This window comes from Muscardinus avellanarius, assembly GCF_963383645.1.
Source record: "Muscardinus avellanarius genome assembly, chromosome: 11".
In the NCBI taxonomy this organism is placed as follows: Eukaryota; Metazoa; Chordata; class Mammalia; order Rodentia; family Gliridae; genus Muscardinus; species Muscardinus avellanarius.
Genome location: NC_137797.1, coordinates 21,732,139 through 21,751,577, shown reverse-complemented (window position 1 = coordinate 21,751,577; position 19,439 = coordinate 21,732,139).

Sequence of the window (19,439 nt, the reverse complement as noted above, 5' to 3'; positions counted from 1 at the left end):
TGGGCACATACCCGTAATCCCAGGACTTGGAAAGCTGACACAGAAGGATCACAGTTTCAAAGTCAACCTCACAACCTCAGCAACTTAGAGAGACCCTGTTTCCAAGTAAAAAATAAATACAAAGGGTTGGGGGTAGAATGCCCCTGGGTTCAGTCCCTAGTAACACACACCACACACACAATTTTCACATCTTCTCTTCTCTTTCCAGGTAATACTTCATTTCCAGGCTGAGGGCCTGGGATTTTGTTTACTTCTCCCGGCTGTGCAAAAGCACATTCACATGAATGAGTACAAATGCAACCGCAGTGCATGTTGCAGACACCGGCAGCCGCGGGCAGGTCGGCACGCAGCGGAGGGCTGGTGGTGGAGTCGCGCTGCCGTGAGAGCTCGTCGCAGTCCAGCAGCACACTATTGCAATCTATCCATAGACCATTCTTGACCCAGCAAGCATGCACGTTATGGGCAGTTACATTCTCAAGTTTTTAAAACCAAGGGGAACTTGTTTACTGGGCCTGTTTTTTCAGCCTGTTTGCTACCTTTTTTGCATTCTATCCCATGTGAATTTTACAGGACACTGGGCTAAAAAGGGTATTCGGACACCTGGCCACACATTCCTAGAATGTCATCATACGGTCCTAATTCCATGTCACCAAATGACACAGACAAGACCCTGTTTACAACCTTTTCTTTCTTTTATTTTTTAACTTCAGATCTTTCTGAGGAGATTATTATATGACGTATCTATAGCTATGTGTATGGCCATAGATGTATTTCTGTGTGTACATATGTATAGTCATGTATTCCTACATATGTACATACAAATGCAGAGATATATAAAGTACATAGGAATACCTTACTTGTAAATAACCAAAAAGTACTGACATGAATGATGAATTTTCACATTTAAATAGTCATCAACATGAAGCCATGTTTAATGCTTGTATAATGTGATGCAATAAAATTTAAAATAAATTTATGCACATGGAATATTTTCAGCTGGCTCTTCTGAAATCCTGTTGTGTTTTCTTCCTGTAGGATAAGAAGATTTATAGCAGAGTTGAGTCTTTTAATGTGAGGTGTGTCACTCCCACAACACTCCTGAGAAATTGCGGCATGGACAGACTCTATTTTTCTGCTTCATCCACTTTTTCCATCTTTTTTCCATGCTATTTTCTTGGGATTCCAAAGATATTAGTTCAAAAACACCATGGAGAGCCTGAAAAATGCCATTATCACAGGTTATGGGGGAAATCAGAAATATAATCATTTATACTAACAATGTTTTTATGACCCTGCTTACTAACTTCTCTGCTAATTCTGAGAAAGGGGCTACTTGTCTGAAGAGAGGGGAAAATATATTGAAATTATTACTGTTCCAAAGATAGAGACTCTTTCTAAATTTTTTTAAATTAATTTTTATTTTACATATTTGAGATGTACAACCTATATACCCCTAGCAAAATGGTTACTATAGTCAAACAGATTTACATATCCATCACCGTATTAGTCTGTATTCTGTTGCTATAACAAAACACCTGAGCCCAAGTAATTTATAGAAAAAAATAGTTTATTTAGCTTAGTAGTTTTAGAGGCTTGAGTTCACAATTCAGTGGTAACATCTCTTTGGCTTCTCGGGAGGGAAACCCTGGTTGCAACATGACACAGCAGAGAAACAAAGTGGGTAGCAGCCTTGTGCAGCAGAGTCAGAAAGTCAGAGGGATTTAAGGGTCAAGCTTTCTCTTTTTATATCAACCAGCTATAGTCTGAACTATGGGGGGGGGGGTCCCACAAGAAGTACATTAGTCTTCTCCAAAAACCTGACCACCTTTCACTAAGCCCTTAAGGGCTCCACCACTTCCACACTGATAAGCTGGGGGACAGGTTTTCAGCATAGGAACCTTTGGGGGACACACTCAAACCACAGTAATTGCCTGCCACAGTTACCTCTAGGTATGAGGGTGTGGCCTTAACTAGACAGGTTGGGGGAGGTGAGCATGCTCCCATTCCTACGTCCATCAAATGTCATCTGTAGGATTCACCCCAGCTGATTCCCCAGGGCCCTGTTTGCCCTATGATGGGAAGAGATGGCTACAGTGGCTTTGGACAGGCTAGAACTTCAACCATTTTTTTTTTCTGGCAGCCCCCTTACCCTTGTCCGGGGAGTGACATACTAACCATGTAAATGGAGAGCTTCCACTTTAGGGACGCTAAACGACAAGAGCCCATTTACAGAGTTTTCTTTTTAGCCCCTGGGTAAGAAGTCTGTGCCATGTTTCACACCAGCCCAGGGGAGAGGAATTTCCAATGAAAGTCTCAGAAAATGAAATATAAAGAAATGCTCTGAAGACACAACTTGTTCTCCTCTCTTAGACTTTTATCTTTTGGTGGCCATGCCGAATGCCCTGCTCAGGATGGCCCTCGGATTTGACCTCAGAGGTCCTTGGATTTCACACATTCACTCTGCTCCCTGGCACTGGAAGGAATGATGAGCTCCTCCTTTGTGTTTGGTGAAACTTGAGCATCCAGAAGAGATAGAGGACCACTTAAGGCAGCAATCGGGGGGAAATAAGTACACATTTATTAAGTACCACTCTCTACTGGCCTGAGCATAAACTCAACCTAAGGTAACCCTGTGGCCAGAAGTGTTTTCAGCCTGTAGAGTCCTGCCTTTGCTATTCCAAGTGCCTCTGGGGATCACAATTCCTGATATGTATCTATTTCCACAGTTCTTTTCTTTCTTCCTCCATTCATCCCATCCTTCCTTCCTTCTTGTCTTGCTTCCCTTCTTCTCATTATCAAATGAATAAACTTATCTACTTTCTCATGCGGTGAATATCCTAAAATGTTTTGCAGTGTGTAGAGTGAGAAAGGCAAAACAAGTTATAGAAGAGAATTTCTGAGAGATTTTGTAAGAAATTAAATGTGGACTGGACATATTTATGAGGACACGGTGTGATATTTCAATACATGCACACAGAGTGTACTGATCAAGTCATAGTGATTCATGTTTCTATGTCCTTATTCATGTTTGCAGCCTGTGAATTCCTCTCTTCTAGTCATAAAATATGTAATAGATTATTATGAACTGTCACACTGTACCTCATAAATATTTAAAAAGATAGAAATTCTGGTTTATCACACAGTGTACACAAGTATCAAATTATCATACTGTACCCCATAAATTTGTGCAATGAAAATAATAATTTAAAAACTTGTAGCCAGCAAAATATATTTGATTAAGTTTTTCTCAATCTTGATGGTGGAATATTTTTTAAATAAGGGATAAATAAGTAAGTAGACCATAATTTCAGGATATGATAATTTAATCTTATGAGTCTTCTTAAAAATATTGTGTTAGTCGGGCGTGGTAGCACACACTTGTAATTCCCGTACTTGGGAGGCAGAGATAGGAGGATCACGCAGGTTTGAAGCCAGCCTTGCTGGCTTAAGAGAACCTGTTTGCAAATAAAAAAAATATAAAATAGGTCTGGGAGTGTAGCCCGGAGGTAGAAGGGCTTCCAGGAACCCCAGTACCACCAAAAAAAAAATTGTGTTAGAGTTGGGTATAGTGACACACCTGTAATCCCAATATTTGGGAGGCTGAGAGAGAAGGATTGTATGCTAAAGTCCAGCCTCCGCAACTTTGTGAGATATCTCAAAATTACAACTTTTTGACATTATGCTAAGTGAGATTAGTCAGTCACAAAAAATAAGAAATCAGATGCTTTCCCTAATATGTGAAAGCTAAGGAGAAATGGGTCATAGGAGGAACTCTAGATGAAAACGGAAATCCTATAGAGGAGCAAACAAGACAACCTAAAGGAGGAGAAAGGAGGGGGGAAGAAGGAAAATCTCTAAAACACACAATGTACTTAAACATACCGAAGTCAACCACTAAACCAAGCAAGGGAGGGAGGGAATGGGGTGGGAATTGGGTAGGGGTTAAATCAGTGATGTGTACATGTATGTACACACAAGTTTTTTACCCCAATATGATGTATGAATATAATGCACCAATAAAAAATTTTAAAAATTAAAAATAATAATAAAAATAAAAGACTGGAGGTGTAGCTCAGAAATAAAATGACTCTGGAAGCAATGCCCAGTGCCAAGATAGATAGGTAAGAAACATCCTATTTCAGGACCAATATCTTCATTAAAACCTCAGCTGTTTGGATCCCTCAGGAAAGTAATGACTCCAGGCCTAAAGTTCTCCAAATAGTAAGGATGGGGAAGAAGGGGGTTAAGTCTTCGAAGTGGAAAAATTGTATATTAGCTTGTTATTTAAATATAAACCTTCCTATATATGTACCATGCACTTTCTAGGTTTCTTAAACAAAGGAAAACCAACATATGTATTTGTGCTTTCATGATTCAATGTTATCACGATAAAACACCAGTTTTTCAACAAGTACGTCTCCCAACTCATCCTACTTCTAATCTCATTAACTCAAGTAAGGAGGGAGGCAGGGGGTGCAGGATGGGATGTGGAAGGAAATACACAAAGAGCTATGTGCGTGTGTGTGTGTGTGTGTGTGTGTGCTTTCTACTATCTTAAACTTCACTATGATGTATAATTGCAATGGACTAATAAATATTTTTTAAAAGTCTCTCCTATTGCACAAACTGCCTCAAGCCTTCAAACCTTTCCTGGTGCCTCGCCCCCCACCCACTGCACAGATCCCTAATATATCCCCAGAGAGCTCGAAAGGGACAGAGCTCAAGAAACCCACCTTCACCTTCCACATCACCCAAGAGCGTGTGACACCTAAGGCCAAGTTTTCAGTACCTCTTAAATGAACCTAAGCAAGAGACACACTTTTGCTTATAGCACACAATCAAATTTGAGATGGGGGTACTGGAAGCTGAACTCAGGGACATTCTACGTTCAACCGGCACCCCCCAGCTCCATTTTATCTACAAAATAAAAATTTTGAGATACAGTCTTGCTAAGTTGCTGAAACTGTCCTTGAACCTGCAGTCCTCCTGTCTCAGCCTTCCAAGTACGGGATTACAGGCGTGTACCACCATGTCTAGCTACATGCAACCAATCTAAACTCTCCTGTAAATACACATTTCAACATACAAGAACCAAGTATAAGACGTCAACTTGATATAATCCTGCTGTAATGGAAGAGTTAAGTGCACGGAAACAGATACTTTTCTCGGGTCATATGCCCAATGTGTCAATGACTATCTCCCCAACAAGACCCTGAGTCATTTTTCAAGATTGCCCACTGGCCGTCAGCATTTACTTTTGAACAACAAAAAAATTAAGGCAGACTTGCTTAACAATGTTTTCATTACATGAGCGGTATTCAAATTAAATCCATTAATCACCTGGTGGGTGGGGGTGGTAAGTACTAAAGTTGTTTTCGGTGGGATTGTATGCCCAGCAGCACCCAGCATGCACGCACGCACATTAGCCGCTGGGAAGGTCATCTTTAGCTCTCATTAATTCAGATCTCGCTAATTAAGAAGTTGTGATCATTTGAATGTGAAGTCCAATATGCAAAACAAATACTGCTAACAAAATAGAAGAAATAGCCTTGCTTTTTAAAGGAATCACCTAAGACTAGTTAATTTGCTAATTATAAAGAAAGTTTGATTTTCCTACCAGAAATCATTGTCTGGTCTTGTCATTCTCAAACTCTAGGGTGGTTTAGAGACACCTGAGCCCTATCACAAATATTTCTGATTGAGTGCGTCCATGATGGGCCCAACAGCTTCAAATTTTAGCAAATACCCAGATAGTGTTGATTCTATTGGATAGGGACATATTTTGGGGTTTTTTTGGTAGGTTTTTGGGATTTGGGGTTTGGTCTTTTTGTTGTTGGTGGTGGTATTAGGAATTAAATCCAGAGCCATTCTACCTCTGAGCTAAACCCCCAGCCCTATTTTATTTTTTATTTTGAAACAGGGACTCACTAAGTTGTTGAAAGGAATCACTAAATTGCTAAGGCTGGTCTCTAAAGGACCACCTTTTATAAGTTCCTTATCTAGCCAATATTTTATGATCAAAATCTGAATGACTTTAATATACTCTACAACTCAAGCTAAACTTAATCTTTTTTTATCTGTTTGTATATTTAGAGATTATTGCCATGGCAGAAAGGTAAGCAAGCAGCAAATTCCAACTGTCGATTTCAGTTACAGAAACAGTCACCAATTGTTTATATCATTCAACAACAAAACACAGTCACTAGATTTTCTTCCTAGGTTTGCTGGTGGCACACACCTGCAATCCCAGAACTTGGAAGGCTGAGACAGGAAGATCACGGGTTTGAGGCCAGCCTTAGCAACTTAGCAAGACCAGGTTTCAAAATAAAAAGTTAAAAAGGCTGGGGTGTGGCTCAGAGGTAGAATATCCCTGAATTTAATCCTCGGTATGAAAAACAACAACAACAAAATATAAAAACAAAAACTCTTCAATGTCTGTTTCCATGGAGATAGTTTAAAATAGTTAACAAGATACTACACAGTATGGTCACTGCTCGTATTACCATTCATTTCCTGGGAATCGGCCTTTTATACATATTCTTCTTAAGCACCGAGGTTCCTCTGCCCTCTGAACTTTTGAACATGTCAGTTACCACGACCTGGACCACTCCCTCCTCTCCTCTCCTTTGCTTAGCTAATCATCTTCCCCTTTCAGACCTCAGCTTCTGCCTCACCTGGTCAGAAATGTGTCTGTTCCAGGAATGGGCTGGGGCCTTTGTTGTACATTCCTATCACCCCACTTTATAATGCTTACCTCACGTGGTACACATGCTGTGGTGCTTCAGACCCACACCGAACTCATCACCTTTTATTATAATCACTCAGAGGTTGTCTCTCTTCTTTACTGAACTATACACTCTGTGGAGGTAGACACTGGGTCATATTTATTACAGAATAATTAATATATATTATGGGTTGGTTCTGGATGGTTGGACTGACCGCCTGGCAAAAGAAATTTCACTAACATTGAATCTCAGAACTAGACATCCCATCACAGGGTGATGTGAAGGCTGCAGGTGCACCTGGGGAAGCGGTCCATCTTATCCCCACGCCTGGCGCAGGACCAAGCACATCCATGCGCATTCAGTGAGTGTCTTCTGTGGTCTCGGCACCGCTTCCACCATTGAAGAAACTCTTGCCCAGGGTTTGCAATAACCCTGCCCTCTTCTTGCTTTTATTTTACTAGAGGACACTATATAATGGACAATAGCATATTCAGCAATGACAAGCAGCAACTGCTGTCATTTGGATCTGAAATGTTCCCCAAGGCCCCTGTGTTAGAGGCTTGATCCCCAGCTTGGTGCTACTGGAAGGTGGTGTAACCATCAAGGGGTGGCGCCTCTTGTTAAATGAAGGGTGGAACAGAACGTCATTAGAGTAAGAGGCTCCAGCCATTGTCTCCCCGTGGGAACACCAAGTTGACTATCTACTCATGAACTAAATTACTTTCACAAGGGTTAAGGAAAACAGATGTGTGAAACCCTGGAAGAATTACAATGAGGATATCTATCATCAAGTTTAGAAAGAGGTAGCAGGGTTTAGTGTGGTGGCAAACACCTATAGTCTCAGTACTTGGGATGCTGGGACAGGAGGATCATAGGTTTGAGGCCAGCCTCAGCAACTTAGTGAGACCTTGTTTTTGTTTTTTGTTTTTGTGTGGTACTTGAAATGGAACCCAGGGACATTCTACCTCCAAGCTTCACCCCAGCCCTATTTTTTAGTCTTTTTATTTTTGAAACAGTGTCCCACTGAGTTGCAAAGGGCTTTGCTAAGTAGCTGAGGCTGTCCACAAATTGTGATCCTCCGGTCTCAGCCTTCCAAATCCTGAGATTACAAGCGTGTACCACCACACCCAGCTTGAGACCTTGTTTTAAAAGAAAAAATAAGGGGGCCCGGGTCGCGGGACTCTGGGCCCTGGGCCGGACCGCACGTAGCACACCAGACCCCTGGAGAAACTAGGTGCAGTAAGACCCTGGGTCCCAGGCAGGGGTCGGGCGGGGCACGCTGGACCCCAGAACAGCCGGGGCCCGGGTCGCGGGACTCTGGGCCCCAGGCGAAGTAGTGCAGAGCACGCTGGACCCATGGGGAAACCGGGCTGGGTCACAGTGCTACTGAGTGCCTGATCCCACTACCTCCTCAAACCACACATACTGTCTTCTCTTTTTTAAAAAAAATAAAGGAAAAGAAAAAGAAAAAAGAAAAATATCAGAGAGGGGTTAAGAAGGCCTTGGTGGATGCCAGGATACTGGAGATGCAGACAAAACTTATCCAAATGCACTGGAACTTATGGAAAAATTCTCCATGAAGGAGGACTGCTGTTTCTCTATTTTGTTAAGAATCTTGGACATCACCTGTAAGGAGAGAGTTTAGCGGAGACCAAGGAGAAAGGCAGTGTTGAAAGTGGTCTCCATGATGGCGGTGGAGACTTGTATTCAGGAGAAGCAGAAATGGGATCCTACCAACCTTATTTTTTTTTTGGAGAAATTACACCAAATGTCAAATGCTACCATCACGCATGCTTAGGAACACTGGACAACATTCAGAGTGGAAAAAGAGCTTGGGAAATATTTGAAATGGTGGAGGCAGTGGCAATGGCAGTGGCCAGTACTCAGGGGAGGCAGAGAACTGATGCATTACACCTGGAACCTTTGAAATAATAACCCCAGAGGCAGAATGCTACCACCACGCACCCTTGAGAATGTGGGACAATTGGTTGGGCGAAGAGGGTTCTCGGATTGGAGACTGCCAAGGGGTGAGGCCGGTGACGGACACAGCAAAGCTGGGATTGGAGCCTGCTGTGAGGCAAGGCCAGTGCTGGAGCCTCCAAGGCTGGGATCGGAGCCTGCCGAGGGGTTAGGCTGGTGCCAGGGTCAATGGCCGACATCAGAGCCTGCTGTGAGGCAAGGCCGGTGCTGGAGCCTCCAAAGCCAGGATCGGAGCCTACCAAGGGGTTAGGCCGGTGCTGGGGCCAGTGAGGCTGGGATCAGAGCCTGCCGTGAGGCAAGGCCGGTACTGGGGCCTTCGAGGCCGGGATCGGAGCCTGCCGAGAAGTTAGGCATGTGCCAGGGCCAACAAGGCTGGGATTGGAGCCTGCCGTGAGGCAAGGCTGGTGCTGGGGCCTTCGAGGCAGCGACCAGAGCCTGCTGAGGAGTTAGGCCGGTGCCAGGGCCAATGCCGACATTGGAGCCTGCTGTGAGGCAAGGTCACTACTGGAGCCTCCGAGGCCGAGATTGGAGCCTGCTGAGGGGTTAGGCTGATGCTGGAGCCAGTGAGGCTGGGATCAGAGCCTGCCGTGAGGCAAGGCCGGTACTGGGGCCTTCGAGGCCGGGATCGGAGCCTGCCGAGAAGTTAGGCATGTTCCAGGGCCAACAAGGCTGGGATTGGAGCCTGCCGTGAGGCAAGGCTGGTTCTGGGGCCTTCAAGGCCGGGATCGGAGCCTGCCAAGGGGTTAGGCCAGTGCCGGGGCCAGCAAGGTGGAATTGGAGCTAACCGTGAGGCAAGGCTGGGGCTGGGGCCTCCGAGGCCGGGATTGGAGCCTGCCGAGGGGTTAGGCCGGTGCCAGGGCCAGCAAGGCCGGGATCGGAGCCCGCTGAGGGGTTAGGCCGGTGCTGGGGCCAGCGAGGATGGCATCGGAGCCTGCTGTGAGGCAAGGCCAGTGCTGGGGACTCCGAGCCCGGGATCAGAGCCTACTGAGGGGTTAGGCCTGTGCCAGGGCCAACATGGCCGGGATCAGAGCCTGCTGTGAGGCAAGGCTGGTGCTGGGGCCTCCAAAGCCGGGATCGGAGCCTGCCGAGGGGTTAGGCCAGTGCTGGGGCCAGCGAGGCCATCATCGGAGCCTGCCGTGAGGCAAGGCCAGTGCTGGGGCCTCCCAGGCCGTAATCGGAGCCTGCCGAGGGGTTAGGCCGGTGCCAGGGCCAGCAGCTGGCATTGGAGACTTCCGTGAGGCAAAGCCACTACTGAAGCCTCCGAGGCCAGACTGGAGCTTGCTGAGAGGTTAGACCAGTGCTGGGGCCAGCGAGGCCATCATCGGAGCCTGCCGTAAGGCAAGGCAGGTGCTGGGGCCTCCCAGGCTGGAATCGAAGCCTGCCGAGGGGTTAGGCCAGTGCCAGGGCCAGCGTGGCTGGCATCGGAGCCTGACAGGAGGCAAGGCCACTATTGGGGCTTCCGAGGCCGGGATCAGAGCCTGCTGAGGGGTTAGGCCGATGCTGGGCCAGCGAGGCTGGGATCGGAGCCTGCCATGAGGCAAGGCCAGTGCTGGGGCCTCCAAGGCCGGGATCAGAGCTTGCCGAGGGGTTAGGCCAGTGCCGGGGCCAATGGCCAGCATCAGAGCCTGCCTTGAGGCAAGGCCGCTAATGGGGCCTCTGAGGCCGGGATCGGAGCCAGCTGAGGGGTTAGGCTGGTGTCGGGGCCAGCGAGACCAGAATTGGGGCCTCCCATGAGGCAAGGCCGCTGCTTGAGCCAGCGAGATCTGGATCAGTCCACCGGGTAGCCAGGCCACTACTGGGGCCGTCAAGAGTGGGATCGGTACTTGCAACGCGGCATGCACAGAAAAATATTGCAGAAAATAAAAATCAGATGCTTCCCCTAATCAGCAAAAACTAGGAGGAAAGGGGCAAGAGGAAGAGGTTGAGCTATAGAAAGGACCCTATAGTGAAGCAACTAAGGTGACCAATCAGAGGGTATGTAATAGGGGAGGATGGAGCCTCTTTAAAATGCAGGAGGTACATAAACAAATGTATCAAAGTTAATCACCAAAGAAGCATGGGATCGAGGGAGGGGGAGGGAATGGAGTGGGGGCTGGATGAGGGCTAATTGGATGATGTGTGCTTGTATATCCTCTCAAGTCTTGTATTCCAATGTAATATATGATTAAAATGCAACAATAAAAAATAAATAAATAAATTTTTAAAAATAAAATAAAATAGGACTGGACTGGAGTGTAGCTTGGAGGTAGGATACCCCTGAGAGTGGGGAGAGAGAGAGAGGCAGACAAAGACAGAAACAGAGTGAAAGAAGGAGGAGGAGGAGGAGGAGGAAGAGGAGGGAGAGGAGGAGGAGGAGGAAATGAAGGAAGTAAGGGAGGTAGGGAGGAAGGAAGGAAGGAAGGAAGGAAGGAAGGAAGGAAGGAAGGAAGGAAGGAAGGAAGGAATAGAAGGGAGGAAGAAATGAGCAGTAGTCTGAGGTTTTCAGCAGATCAACAAGCTGGCTGAGTAGAGGCACCCAGCACTCACCTGCTCTTTCAAAGTGACAGGTTTATAGCTGATATTAAGGTGAGTGGCCCTGAGAGGAAATTGGAATTAAATAGTAGATAAGTAGACACCTGGCAAAATCCAGATAACTGGAATAGCAGCATGGCGAGAGAAAAACAATATCCAGGCACCTGCTGCCCCACGTGGGCTCCGCGGCCAGGGAGGGGAGCCTCTCTTCTGCAGAAGTAAAGGTGAGAGTCCAGCAAGCTCTGTCAGCACAGACACTACCTGTCCTAGATCCTAGAAGGTTCCATGGCCCCAGCAGGCTTACAGCCTAAGCAGAGGAGGACTGAAATGTGCACCATAGTCTGGTTTTTGTGGGGGGGCTCTGGGGAATAGAACCCAGGGGCATTCTACCTCTGAGCTACACACCCAGCCCTGTTTTTATTATATTATTATTATTATTATTATTATTATTATTATTATTATTATTATTATTTTGGTGGTACTGGGGTTCCTGGAAATCCTTCTACCTCCAGGCTACACTCCCAGACCTATTTTTTATACTTTTTTGATTTGGAAACAGGGTCTCTTATGCCAGTGCAGCTGGCTTCAAACCTGCATGATCCTCCTGTCTCTGCCTCTCAAGCACAGGGATTACAAGTGTGTGCCACCATGCCCAGATTTTCATTTTTTTTAATTTTAATATATTTTTATTGGTGCATTGTAGTCAAACATCTCAATGGACTACAAGATTTGTGAGGCTATATATACAAGCCCACATCATCCAATTAGCCTTTATCCAATCCCCATCCAATTCCCTCCCCCTCCCTTGATCCCATGCTTGATTTAGTGATTGGCTTTGATATATTTGTTTAAGTTTATCATGTGCTTTAAAGAGATTCCATCTTCTCCCATACCATTCCCTCTAATAAGTCACCTTAATTGCTCCTCCATAGGGCCCTTTCTTCAATTAGATTTCCTCCTATTGCCCATTTCCTCCTAGTTTTTGCATATTAGGGAAAGCATCTGATTTTTTATTTTCTGTGATATTTCTCTATGTATGCCTCATTGCAGGTTCCAATCCCACTCTTGAAAGCCCCGGCACCAACCTGGCCACCAGGCAGACTCTGCTCCTGGCCTCAGAGCCCCCAGCACCAGCCTTGCCTTAAGGCAGGCTCCTATCCTGGCCTCATTAGCTCCAGCAATGGCCTCATGGCATGGCAGGCTGTGATCAATCCTGGCCTTGCTGACCCCAGCACCGGCCTCGCCCCATGGCAGGCTCCAATCCCAGCCTCAGAGGCCCCAGCACCAGCCTTGCCTCACGGCAGGCTCTGATTCCAGCCTCACTGGCCCCAGCACCAGCCTCACCCCTTGGCAGGCTCTGATACCGGCCTCAGAGACCCAAGCACTGGCCTTGCCTCATGGCAGGCTCCGATTCTGGCCTCGCTGGCACCAGCACCGGCTTCATCCCTCAGCAGCCCCCGATCCCGGCCTCAGAGGCCCCAGTACTGTCCTTGCCTCACGTCAGGCTCCGATCAAGGCCTTGCTGGCCCTGGCACCAGCCTTGCCCTAAGGCAGGCTCCTATCCCAGCCTCGCTGGCCCCAGCACAGGCCTCACCACATGGCAGGCTCCTATCCCAGCCTCACTGGCCCCGGCACGGGCCTCGCTGTCTGGCAGGCTCCTATTCTGGCCTCAGAGGCCTGGGCACCGGCCTTGCTCTGCATCGGGCTCTGGTCTCTGTCACTATGAGCAAGTCATCTACAGATGTTCCCTTTTTTCTTCCTTTTTTTTTTTTTTTTTTTGGTGGTACTGGGGTTCCTGGAAACCCTTCTACCTCTGGACTACACTCCTGGAGACCTATTTTTTTATATGGAAACAGGATCTCTTAGGCCAGTGAGGCTGGCTTTGAACCTGTGTGATCCTCCTGTCTCCATCTCCCAAGCGCAGGGATTACAAGCGTGCGCCAACACGCCTGGTGTTCTTCCATTTTTATTTTTTTAATATGAGAAAGCAGCACATGTCTTTTCCAAAAGCTGGGACCCCAAATACCTAGTGGCAATGAATTTTGTCTTCCCTCCAAAGGCAGAGGTCTACAGGTTCACTTTGGAGAGCAGACTCCTACTCCACATGCACCCTGGCCTCCCGCTCTGTGCAGAGGAGCGCTGTGGCCATGAGGGCTGATGTCTCCCAGAACACACAGTGTGGCAGTCCATCTCAGCTATGCAGGGCTCACTCTGATACCCTTTTACCACTTAGCATGTTGTCCAGAATTCCTGAGCATGTGTGGCAGGAGCAGTCTACTTTGGGGGAGATTTCCTCAAAAGTTCAAGGTGGATTGGACTGGATCTGTCTGTTCCTCCAAATACTCATCTCCACCACCGCCAGTGCCACCACCACCATCTCGGTTCTCTCCTGAACACCTTTCCCACACAGTATGTTTTCCAGAATTCCCGAGCATGTACCTTTGAGGACATTTCTTTAAAATTTTAAGGTGGGTTGGATTGGATCTCTGCCTCTACCAAATACTGACCACCACTGCCACTGCCACAGCCATCTTGGTTATCTTCTAAGCACCTTATTCACACAGCATGTTGTCCCAAATTTCCGAGCATGTGTGGTGGTAGCATTCTACCTTTAGGGCGATTTCTTCAAAAGATCAAGGTGGGTTGAATCAGATCCCTGCCTCTCCCAAATACTGGCCGCCGCCATTGCCGCTGTCTCCACCTACTCAATTCTCTTCCACTTTCCCACACAACATGTTGTCCAGAATTCCTGAGCATGTGCGGTGGTAGCATTTTACCTGTGGGGTGATTTCTTCAAAAGATCAAGGTGGATTGGATCAGATCTCTGCCTCTCCCAAATACTGGCCTCGGCCACTGCCACCACCGCCACCACCACCGCCACCACCACTGCTACCACCATCTCAGTTCTCTCCCAAACAATTCCCATATAGCAAGTTGTCCAGAATTCCTAAGCATGTGTGACCATAGCAGCCTACCTGTGGGGCAATTTCTTCGAAAGATCAAGGTTGATTGGATCGAATCTCTGCCTCTTCCAAATACTGGCCTCCGTCACCCCTGCTGCCACCCCTTTCCTCCTGGTTCTCTGCTGAGCTCCTTCCTTAAATGGTATGATGTCCAGAATTCTTAAGCATGTGCGGCAGGAGCAGTCCCCCTTCGCAGAGATTTTTTCCAAAAGTTCAAGGTGGATTGGATAGGATTTGCCTGCATCTCCTGAATCCTGGCTGCTGCTGCCACCATCTTGACCCCCTCCAATATTTTCTAATAAGAGAAGACAGTATGTGTGTTTTGAAGAGGTTGTGAGATCAAGCACTCAGCAGCAATGAATTTTATCTCCCCTCCATGAGTGGAGGCCCAGAGCCTCACCGCATAGAGCAGGATCTGCTGTTCTGAGAGCAGCATGGCCCCCAGCGCAGCATAGAGGAGAACGGTGGCCAGCCACACTGACCCCAGGACGCATGGCTGGGCTTCCTGCCCAACACTGCTGGGCTCCCTCACCGTCTGAATAATTTTTCTTACAAAGTATATTGTTAAGAGTTCCCTGGCATGTGTGGCTGAAACGGTCTTTTCTCTAATCTCTCTTGGGATGCTCTTCCAAAGATTGCTTTTCTTGTGTGGTGGACACCTCCTTGTCATCTTGCTTCTAATTCTGCCATTATCCACTCTCTCTCCTGTATTCTGGATAGGAAGTCGTGGCTGGATATGTCTCCTTAAGTCATCCCACTCAGATATTAACCCAAAATCTGGTGTCCAGGGCTTCTCTGAGTAATGCATGTCCTTTTCGGTGGCCACAGTCACACTAGTGATCTTCCCTTCTCCTTTATTATTTATTTTGAAACAGGGCCTCACTAAGTTGCAAAAGGGCCTCACTAAATAACTGAGGCTGTCCATGAACTGCGATCCTCCCGTCTCAGCCTCCCAAGTGCTGGGATTACAAGCATGCACCACCACACCCAGCCATGGTTTTGGAAAAGAAATTCACCTTATGTCCAGCAAATCCCCAGGGTTCTATAGCCGGGATCCAGCTTGAGAAAGGACCTGTTTGAATTTGGACAGTTTCAGGGATCAGAAACCCCTGCATATTCTGATCCCTGGGACCCCACAGACATTCCCCCGGCACTGACCCAGCAGTAGCTGCCTCAAAGCCAGCTCAGGAGAAGGGCTCTGACACAAGCCCAGCGAGAGTGCCACACCCCAGGGAGGAGGCCTGTGACACAGGGTGGGGAAACCATCCTCAAGAGCCCAGGGAACCTGGGAGCTTGCCCTCTGAGATGGGAAATAGCCATCATGTCTTGAGAGCCGAAGCCTGGGCCCTGGGCCCAGTCCCCAGGTGTGCACAGCTGGGGAAGAGTGGGGGGATGTCCAGGGTCCCCACAGGGTGGGCATCCCCAAAGCAGAAGCAGAGAGGAATAACACAAATGCCACACCACTGCCTGGGTCCTCTGCATCAGTCGCCCCTGTACCTTGCCTGATCACACACTGGTGACAAGACTGAATATGATTGGCACAGAGTTGGGTGGTACAACTGCCCCTGCCTCTCCCCAGGAAGCTGGACCAGCACCAGTGTCTAATCAGAGGCCAAGTAAGAGGCCTGATGTCTCTTGCTACCACTGGAGCATCCAGTACCAGAGTCCCACTGGAGTAACAGAGCAACATCAAGAGTGCTAGGGATACCCCCAGCACTTGATAAGGACCACCACTCCCACTGCAGGAGTAGACACCCAGCGCATGCCCCACAGGCTCCACTGTCTACACCACACCTGCCAGAATTGCTAGTGTCCCCACTGCTGTGTGATCCACAGAAGCAGTGGTATCTCCAACTCTAATACGGAACACACTGAATACAATACACACTGTACCCAAACTCACTAACCACAGCCAAAGAAGCTACAGGGAGATTACACTGCGGGACCTAGCTGGAAATAATATTGTAGAGCAAACCAATACCTCTTCAGGAGAAAGCCAGTTACAAAGAAGGCCATTCCATAAAAATAGTAGAGATATCTATTCCACTGGACATGCAAATCTCGACAGGAATGCAAGAAATATGAAAAACAAGGTCACATTACACCTCATAAAGATCAAAGCTCTCTAGAATAATCTTTGATATCTTTGGGATCTCTAGTAACAGGACCCAAAGGTATCAAAGTGAATAAAATGTCTGATAAAGAACTTACACGAATGAATTTTTAAAAGCTCAATGGTGGGGTGTACAACTTTCATGTACCTCCTTCAGCCCGGCAGACCTCTGAATGGGAAAAAGTCTTTTTTTTTTTTTTTTTTTTTTTTTTTTTTGCAGTACTGGAGATGGAACCCAGGGGCATTCCACCTCTGAGCTACACCCCAGCCTTATTTTTTATTCTTTATTTTGAAACAGGGTCTCACTGAGTCGCAAAGGGCGTCACTAAGTAGCTCAGGCTGTCCGCGAACCTGCAATCCTCCTGTCTCAACCTCCCAAATGCTGGGATTACAAGCGTGCGCCACCACGCCTGGCAGAAAAAGTCTATTGTAATCCTTAGATCTCTGTCTAATCCTTCCAGCAAACTTACTGATCACACCAGTCACTCCTTGTTCCCACGAAAAAGAAAAGGGATTCACCTCATCTCCAGCAAATCCCCAGGGCGCTATAGTAAATGGAGAGAAACTCAATTCAACAGACCCATGCAACACATGGAGGAGAGTGAGATAAATATTCCCAAGAAGCCCACCAGGCTGAGGCGTGCAGGCTTTAGGAGGCAAGGAGTATATAGAGATTTCTGAGCAGAGGAGTGAATCATCTGTGGACTAGAAAGATCATTTTCAATATGTGGTTTCCAAGACCTGCCATCCTCCTTGTGAAAATTGTGAGACATCTAAGATCTTGAGCTCCAGGCCAGAGCTACCAAATCAGAAACTCAGGGAGTGGGGCTCAGCCATCTGTGTTTTAAGCAGCCCCTCTGGGTAATGTGGTGTACAGTAGAGCTTGAGAAGCTCTAGAATAAAATGGGAAGAGCCCAGTATCAGACACATCATCCTCCAGAAGCGACCAAAGACCCAGATTAAGGGTGTGGAGGAAACAGAACTGAAGCTTGAACCCTGTTGAGCACCCGTGGAAGGGGATGTGGAATTACAGGAGTTAAGTCCACAGCTGACATCAGTGCCCTTTGGTGATTTATTCTAAACAACAGAAAGAGGTAAGAAGAAAAAAGGCCTTTTTTTTTTAATGTTTTTGCAGGTCTGGGGATGGAACTCAGGGGCATTGAACCTCCGAGCTACACCCCCTGCCCTATTTTTTATTCTTTATTTTGAAACTGAGTTGCAGAGGGCCTCACTAAGTAGTTGAGGCTGTCTGTGAACCACAATCCTCAGGTCTCAGCCTCTCTAGATTGCTGGGATTACAAGTGTGAGCCACCACACCTGGCTAAAAAGGCCTTTTAAAATGAGGAAAAACATAGAAATAAGTGATTACAAAGTGGGGTAATAAATAGCAAATTTCCAACAAGTTCATTCTTTTTTGATGAATTTAAATTATAGCTGAGTGTGGTGGCGCACACTTATAATAACCACGCTTGGGAGGCTGAGACAGGAGGATCGTGGTTCGAAGCCAGCCTCAGCTGTCTTAAGAGACCCTGTTTAAAAATAAAAAGAAGGCAGATTTGGGGGAAGATGGCGGCTGCCGAACACAATAAGCATTTCTCGGGGAAGCCCTGGACACCAGGTTTTGGTGTGATATCGAAATTGGGCAGCTTAAGGAGACACTTCCAACCGCGACTTTGTATCTAGAATACAGGAGAGGGCATGGATAATGGCGGAATAAGAAGCAAGGAGACAAGGAAGCCCCAGACACGCAAGAAAAGCCACTTTTGGAAAAACTTACCAGAAGGGATAAGAGATAAGACCACTGCAGCTGCGCACGCTGGGGACTCTTATCAACATACCTCATAAGAAAAATGCACCTGGAGTGGTGGAGGGAGCCGAACCATGGTTCCAGGACTTCAGTGCACCCAGTGGCCGCACTCCACCCTGCTGCGGCAGGGCCACGGTGTGCCCAGATCAGCAGACCCTGCTCTGTGCAGTGAGGCTGTGGCCTCCGATCGTGGAAGTGAGATAAAATTCATTGCTGTTCATTGCTGCTGAGTGCTAGATCTCACAACCTCTTCAAACCACACATTCTGTCTTCTCTTGTTTAAAATACACACACACACACACACACACACACACACACACACACACATATTGGAAGGGGCCAAGATGGCGGTGACAGTAGCCAGGACTCAGGAGATGCAGACAAACTCTATCCAACTCACTTGATACTTCTGAAAATAAAAACCCCGTGAAGGGGGACTGCTCCTGCCGCTAATGCTTAAGAATTCTGGACATCTTATTATGTAAGGAAGGAATGCAGTGAGAACAAGGGGAAAGCGGGCGCTGAAGGAGCTGCCCAGGCAGGGCGGCACAACTGCGCAGGCAGAGCACCAGACCAGCAGGTGGAGTTAGCACAGTGGCAGAGCGGTGCAGGCGGGGTGGCAGAGCTGCCCAGGAGGGGCAGCAGAGTGGCACAGGTGGAATAGAGGGTGCCGCAGTGGCGGGCTGCTCCAGCAGAGCAGAGCAGCAGCAGGGCAGTGTAGAGGCGTAGGGACTAGTGCTGGCAGTAGAGGTGGAGGCTATTATTTTGGAGAGGCAGAGACCAGATTCAACCCATCTTGATCTTCTGAAGAAATTGCCCCAAAGGTAGAAATTGGTGGAGCAGACAGATCCAGTTCAGTCCACCTTGAACTTTTGAGGGAATTCCCCCATAGTAGACTGACTGCACCTGACACACATGATCAAGGAGCCTGGAGAATATGCTAAGTGGCAAAAGGGTATGGGGGGGGTATCAGAGGTTGCCCCGCATAGCCGGGGTGGGAATACATGTTGCATGTTCTGGGAATCATCAGCCCTCATGACCACCATGCTCCTCTGCACAGAATGGGAAGCCAGGGTCCACGTGGAACGGCAGAGCCTACTTTCCAAAGAGAAGTTATGGATCTCTGCCTCTGGAGGGAAGACAAAACTTATTGACACTAGGTATTTGGGGTCCCAGCTTTTGCAAAAGACATGAACTGCTTTTTCATAGTTAAAAAAAAAAAAAAAAGGAAGAACACCAGGCATGGTGGCGCATGCTTTAATCCCTGCGCTTGGGAGGCAGAGACAGGAGGATCTTGCTGGTTCGAGGCCAGCCTTGCTGGCTTAAGAGACCCTGTTTTC